The 7,077-nt window shown below is 59.6% G+C and overlaps 2 non-coding genes across 2 annotated transcripts; both read left to right on the top strand.

The window, feature by feature from the left end:
• Positions 1–3,337: 3,337 nt before the first annotated feature.
• LOC142793722 (small subunit ribosomal RNA) lies at positions 3,338–5,152 on the top strand. Its single transcript, XR_012891774.1, has one exon. It is a non-coding gene; the product is annotated as a small subunit ribosomal RNA (ribosomal RNA).
• Positions 5,153–6,871: 1,719 nt separating this feature from the next.
• LOC142793718 (5.8S ribosomal RNA) lies at positions 6,872–7,024 on the top strand. Its single transcript, XR_012891770.1, has one exon. It is a non-coding gene; the product is annotated as a 5.8S ribosomal RNA (ribosomal RNA).
• Positions 7,025–7,077: the final 53 nt, after the last annotated feature.

A 7,077-nucleotide genomic window follows, 5' to 3' on the forward strand; every position in this document is an offset into this window, starting at 1 on the left:
CGACCTCGGGTGACCCAGGTCGCAGTGGGAGCCGCGCACGAAAGCGGCGTCGCGAGACGGCTTCGCGGTCGCTAGTCGCACGAGCTCGGCAACCGCGTCTGCCGGGGCGGAGTTCGGGACGCCGACGGCTAAGTGGGAACCGCCGCTCGGATGTTCGCCGTTTGTGGCCGAGTGAGTGCTGGCACTCCGGCGAAGCCAAACGGGGCCGATTCCGGCACGATATCGGCGTCTTTCTACGTGCTCGCCGGCGACCGTCGCACGAGTACGGCAAAGTGCGTCTGCCGGGGCGGGGTTTGCGACGCGTACGCAATAGTGAGAACCGTCGCTCGGATGTTCGTCGTCTTTCGCCGAGCCAGTGCTGGCACTCCGGCGAAGCCGAACGGAGCCGATTCGGGCACGATATCGGCGTCTTTCCACGTGCTCGCCGGCGACCGTCGCACGAGTACGGTAAACCGCGTCAGCCGGGGCGGAGTTCGGGACGCCGATGCGAAAGTGGGAAGCGCCGCTCGGATCTTCGCCGTTTTTGGAGGAGTCAGTGGCGGCACTCCGGTGAAGCCAAGGTGCGCCAATTCGCGCACGATATCGGCGTCTTTCGACGTGCCCGCCGGCCACCGTCGCACGAGTACGGCAAACCTCGTCTGCCGGGGCGGGGTTTGCGACGCCGACGCAAAAGTGGGAACCGCCGCTCGGATGTTCGCCGTTTTTGGCAGAGTGAGTGCTGGCACTCCGGCGAAGCGAAACGGGGCCGATTCGGGCACGATATCGGCGTATTTCGACGTGCTCGCCGGCGACCGTCGCACGAGTACGGCAAAGCGCGTCTGCCGGGGCGAGGTTTGCGATGCCGACGAAAAAGTGGGAAGCGCCGCTCGGATCTTCGCCGTTTTTGCAGGAGTGAGTGGCGGCCCTCCTGCGAGACCAAGAAGCATCGACTCGCGCACGATATCGGTGTCTTTCGACGTGCCCGCCGGCCACCGCCGCACGAGTACGGCAAACCGCGTATGCCGGGGCGGGGTTGGCGACGCCGACGCAAAAGTGGGAACCGCCACTAGGATGTTCGCCGTTTTTGGCAGAGTGAGTGCTGGCACTCCGGCGAAGCGAAAGAGCGCGAATGCGCCCACGAAAGTGGCGTGTTTGGACGTGCTTGACGACGACCACCGCAGGAAAACGAAAAACCACGTCAGCCGGGGCGAGCGACCCATGGCGGTCTGGGTGCTTATCGCTGCTATTATAGGGGCACCCCGGCAGACGCAAAAAAAAAAAAAATTTTTTTTCGACATTCTTTCTTGCTCGTCGACCTCGGGTGACCCAGGTCGCAGTGGGAGCCGCGCACGAAAGCGGCGTCGCGAGACGGCTTCGCGGTCGCTAGTCGCACGAGCTCGGCAACCGCGTCTGCCGGGGCGGAGTTCGGGACGCCGACGGCTAAGTGGGAACCGCCGCTCGGATGTTCGCCGTTTGTGGCCGAGTGAGTGCTGGCACTCCGGCGAAGCCAAACGGGGCCGATTCCGGCACGATATCGGCGTCTTTCTACGTGCTCGCCGGCGACCGTCGCACGAGTACGGCAAAGTGCGTCTGCCGGGGCGGGGTTTGCGACGCGTACGCAATAGTGAGAACCGTCGCTCGGATGTTCGTCGTCTTTCGCCGAGCCAGTGCTGGCACTCCGGCGAAGCCGAACGGAGCCGATTCGGGCACGATATCGGCGTCTTTCCACGTGCTCGCCGGCGACCGTCGCACGAGTACGGTAAACCGCGTCAGCCGGGGCGGAGTTCGGGACGCCGATGCGAAAGTGGGAAGCGCCGCTCGGATCTTCGCCGTTTTTGGAGGAGTCAGTGGCGGCACTCCGGTGAAGCCAAGGTGCGCCAATTCGCGCACGATATCGGCGTCTTTCGACGTGCCCGCCGGCCACCGTCGCACGAGTACGGCAAACCTCGTCTGCCGGGGCGGGGTTTGCGACGCCGACGCAAAAGTGGGAACCGCCGCTCGGATGTTCGCCGTTTTTGGCAGAGTGAGTGCTGGCACTCCGGCGAAGCGAAAGAGCGTGAATGCACCCACGAAAGTAGCGTATTTGGACGTGCTTGACGGCGACCGCCGCAGGAGTACGAAAAACCACGTCAGCCGGGGCGAGCGACCCACGGCGGTCTGGGTGCTTATCGCTGCTATTATAGGGGCACCCCGGCAGACGCAGAAAGAAAAAAAAAAAAAAAATGGGGACATGGCGTGCGTCACCGTGCGGCTTCGCAGCGTTGCCGAAGTCGCCGAGCCCTTCGACTGAGCCGAACGGCGGACAGGGAACGTTGGTCGGCCGTTCTAACCTGTCGGTGCCACGCCGAGACGTCGTTAAGGAAAACCGCGTCGTGGGCCTCTACGACGCCGTCGAGTCGTTGTACGTTTGGTGTCCAGCGTGTCGGCGGCGAGTAGCGGACACGTCGTTCACGACTTCGGTCTTTCGCAGTCGACGCGAACTTGCGGAGAGTCGTGGTGCCTCACGTTTTCGGCAGAAACCGCGGCGGAATTTTCCCGTGCGTGCGCGCACGACCTCGGTGCTGTGCCGTCAGCGTAGTGTTGCACAAACTCGTGGCCTACCCAAGGTGCGGTACGTTTGCGGCCGTATCCTCGGTGGGAATTTCGTGAGTAGGGTCGCAAATTCTACGACCTCGGCGGGTTTGAGAGCGACGTAGACTTGTGGCACGCTCAACGTGCCACACGTTTCGGGGCACACCCGCGGTGAAATTTTCTCGAGTACGCTCGTATTAGTGCCCAAGGAGGTCTGGGTACTTATCGCTGCTATTATGTGGGGGTTCTCGTGAGCGGCGTACGCGAAAGCGACCGGGTGTCTGATATGCGGCGGGCTTCGGCCTCGTCAAGCGTGTCCTCGGGTCTGCTCCAGGGGAATCCACGGCAGTCGTCTGCAGCCTCATCCGCTTGATGCGTTAGGGGCTGGTTGTCGGACGGTGCCGTTTTACCACGATATCGAGGTGTGTTCCGTGTCGTCCTCGGGCGATTCAGATGCGAAAGCGCCGAAGACGCGGGCGTGACCCGTCGTCTGGCGGCTTTGCAGTCTCGGCTCCGTTGCTAGTTCCGGCCGGTCCACCGACAGTGCAGCGGGCTTGGGCAACCCGCACGGCGCGACCGAGTCGATGCAACGAAAAAGAGCGAGCATGAACGTGCTTCTTGCCGCACGGCTCCCACTCGTCTTTCGGGAAGGTTGTGCCGTAGCGAGCTCGAACGCCGTCATCTCGGAGTGCAAAATAAGCGTGTTGGGGCGCCTGAAGGTGGCCTCCGCCGCACACAGACTGCGTCCGGCCCGCCGAAGGCGAGGACGGACGCGCAGTCGAACGATTACCTGGTTGATCCTGCCAGTAATCATATGCTTGTCTCAAAGATTAAGCCATGCATGTCTAAGTACATGCCGAAATAAGGCGAAACCGCGAATGGCTCATTAAATCAGTTATGGTTCCTTAGATCGTTTCTTCCTACTTGGATAACTGTGGCAATTCTAGAGCTAATACATGCAGTGAGCCTGGAGCCCTTTGGGTAACGGGTGCTTTTATTAGACCAAGATCGATCGGGTTTCGGCCCGTATTGTGTGGTGACTCTGGATAACTTTGTGCTGATCGCATGGCCACGAGCCGGCGACGTTTCTTTCAAGTGTCTGCCTTATCAACTTTCGATGGTAGGTTACTTGCTTACCATGGTTGTTACGGGTAACGGAGAATCAGGGTTCGATTCCGGAGAGGGAGCCTGAGAAACGGCTACCACATCCAAGGAAGGCAGCAGGCGCGCAAATTACCCACTCCCGGCACGGGGAGGTAGTGACGAAAAATAACAATACGGGACTCTTTTGAGGCCCCGTAATTGAAATGAGTACACTCTAAATCCTTTAACGAGGATCAATTGGAGGGCAAGTCTGGTGCCAGCAGCCGCGGTAATTCCAGCTCCAATAGCGTATACTAAAGCTGCTGCGGTTAAAAAGCTCGTAGTTGGATCTCAGTTCCAGACGAGTAGTGCATCTACCCGATGCGACGGCTCGGACTGAACATCATGCCGGTTCTTTCTTGGTGCACTTCATTGTGTGCCTCGAGATGGCCGGTGCTTTTACTTTGAAAAAATTAGAGTGCTCAACGCAGGCGAGTCGCCTGAATAAACTTGCATGGAATAATAGAACAAGACCTCGTTTCTGTTCTGTTGGTTTTTGGAATACGAGGTAATGATTAAGAGGGACGGACGGGGGCATTCGTATTGCGGCGCTAGAGGTGAAATTCTTGGACCGTCGCAAGACGAACTACTGCGAAAGCATTTGCCAAGAATGTTTTCATTGATCAAGAACGAAAGTCAGAGGTTCGAAGGCGATCAGATACCGCCCTAGTTCTGACCATAAACGATGCCAACCAGCGATCCGCCTGAGTTACTCAAATGACTCGGCGGGCAGCTTCCGGGAAACCAAAGTATTTGGGTTCCGGGGGAAGTATGGTTGCAAAGCTGAAACTTAAAGGAATTGACGGAAGGGCACCACCAGGAGTGGAGCCTGCGGCTTAATTTGACTCAACACGGGAAAACTTACCCGGCCCGGACACTGGGAGGATTGACAGATTGAGAGCTCTTTCTTGATTCGGTGGATGGTGGTGCATGGCCGTTCTTAGTTGGTGGAGCGATTTGTCTGGTTAATTCCGATAACGAACGAGACTCTAGCCTATTAAATAGGTGCGGGGTTCCCAGCACCTTACAACCTTCTTAGAGGGACAAGCGGCTCCTAGCCGCACGAAACAGAGCAATAACAGGTCTGTGATGCCCTTAGATGTCCGGGGCCGCACGCGCGCTACACTGAAGGAAGCAGCGTGTCTTTATCCCTGTCTGAAAAGACTGGGTAACCCGTGGAACTTCTTTCGTGATTGGGATAGGGGCTTGCAATTGTTCCCCTTGAACGAGGAATTCCCAGTAAGCGCGAGTCATAAGCTCGCGTTGATTACGTCCCTGCCCTTTGTACACACCGCCCGTCGCTACTACCGATTGAATGATTTAGTGAGGTCTTCGGACCGATGTCCGGCGCGGCCTTTCGGTTGCGCCGGTCTGTTGGAAAGATGACCAAACTTGATCATTTAGAGGAAGTAAAAGTCGTAACAAGGTTTCCGTAGGTGAACCTGCGGAAGGATCATTAACGGATTGTGAAGGGTGAGCGCCTCAGCTGCGTCTGCGCCCGACACTTTCTGCCGCTGACCCCGTTTGGACGCGGGGTCGGCTTTTCCCCACGGGGCTGCCTGAATGTGGAGCGGCACCCCGTGACAAATTGTTGCGCCCAGCGGACGCCAACACCGCGACCTTGGACGGTCGGCCAGGTGGCGGACGCGGGTACAAACGGCGCAACGCACTCATAGGTCGGCTTTCGACCCGCCACTGCACCGTGGCTCGAAGCGCTCGAAATGCGCGACCCGACCGCTGCGGGACCGCCTAGTACTGTAAACAGGAGCGGCGGAGCGCGAACGGCGAGTCGTGGTTACGTCGGTAGAAGGCGAGGCTGCGCGTTCCCGAAACGCCAGCCGAGTGCCCTCCCGACCGTTCGAGCGTGCAAGAACGAGACCCGACAATCGCGCGGCGACTGCCAAGTACGAGAGGAACGGCACAAGCGTCGGCGGTCGGTCAAGGAACTGGCGATGTGACGGGTCCGCTGTGCACCAGTGCATACCGTCCCGCCGTCCGCGGCAAGCGCCTCCGCGTCCTCGGGTGACGGAGGCTGCCGGTCGGTTCTTGCAGGCGAGGGATCTCGCTGGCACCGGTTCGCGTTGACGCGCGGCCGGTCATGGCACGGCGATGCGACGGCCGAGGTGCGCAGTACTCGATGGAGGAACCGCACGCTCCGATGACCGTCCCGCCCTCCGCGGCGTATGCGTACCGACCGTAATGGTTGCAGCAGCGCCGGCCGGCTTTTGAATTCGCCACACGAAACACGGTGCGAGATCGCGGTTAGGGGAGCGTCGACGTTGCCAGGCGTTTTGCTTGCTGCCGAGGGAAAGGCGGCACGGCCACGTCGCGCTCGTCGCGATTAGCGGGTCTGCGCGCTTTGGGAAGGTGCCGCAACGACTTGCCGAAAGAGGAAGCACGGAAGAACGAGGGACTTGGACGTCCCGACAATTGAACGCACTTGCGGCCAGGCCCTTGCTGGCTTCGTTCTTCCGCCTCGAGTAGGCTCGTACGCGGCTCCGGCGCCGAAAGTGGTCCTTGGCACCGACTTCGGTGGACGTGGGAAGTGCCGCGCAAGTACGGCGCGCCTGGCTCCACCTGTTGGCTAAAGTAGGCAGCCGGATCGGCATTTTGGTGTGCGGTGGCAAACCGTGGATGCGAAAAAAGCTTGTGCGATTTCGTGGAACAAAAAGCGGGGGTCCCCCTTTTTATGCGGAGGAGACCGACCCGCCTGCCGTGGTGAACCGCGACGCCACGGTAAAAACGGGAGAGGCTTGTCGATGGGACCGTGCATCCCGCGCTCCACGGAGGCCGGGAGGCGGCCGCCCGAGGAAATGTGTAGCCGTCGAGGCCCGCATCTGCGTGCACTCTTATCCAAATGGGTGTACCGCAGGCATTTTCTGGTTAGGCGGGCCAATGAGAGCGAGCACACAACGATACCTACGGGTCCGGCTTGGAGAACCGGCTTCGACGCCTCCCGAGTATTTATAGAGGGGTGGACCACGAAAGCACTCGCAAGTAGCGAAAGCGAAACGCCGTCCGAAACACACCGTTTGCTCGATTTGCGGCAGCCGAAAAAGGCGCGGCAGAGTTTTGGAGTCCAAGCGTGCGCTGAAAAGCGCCCTTCTTGGCCACTGTTTGGCCGAGTGCCAGAAACGTTTGGTTTTGACTGTACGGAATTGAACAAACACTTTTTCACGACTCTAAGCGGTGGATCACTCGGTTCTCGGGTCGATGAAGAACGCAGCCAGCTGCGAGACTTGGTGTGAATTGCAGGACACACTGAGCACTGATTCTTTGAACGCACATTGCGGCCTTGGGTCTTCCCTTGGCTTCGTCTGTCTGAGGGTCGGATCACATATCAAGAGAGCCTTCGGCGCACAAGGGAACGTGAGCCGTCGACTC

Source organism: Rhipicephalus microplus, unplaced genomic scaffold, assembly GCF_043290135.1.
Source record: "Rhipicephalus microplus isolate Deutch F79 unplaced genomic scaffold, USDA_Rmic scaffold_325, whole genome shotgun sequence".
NCBI lineage: Eukaryota > Metazoa > Arthropoda > Arachnida > Ixodida > Ixodidae > Rhipicephalus > Rhipicephalus microplus.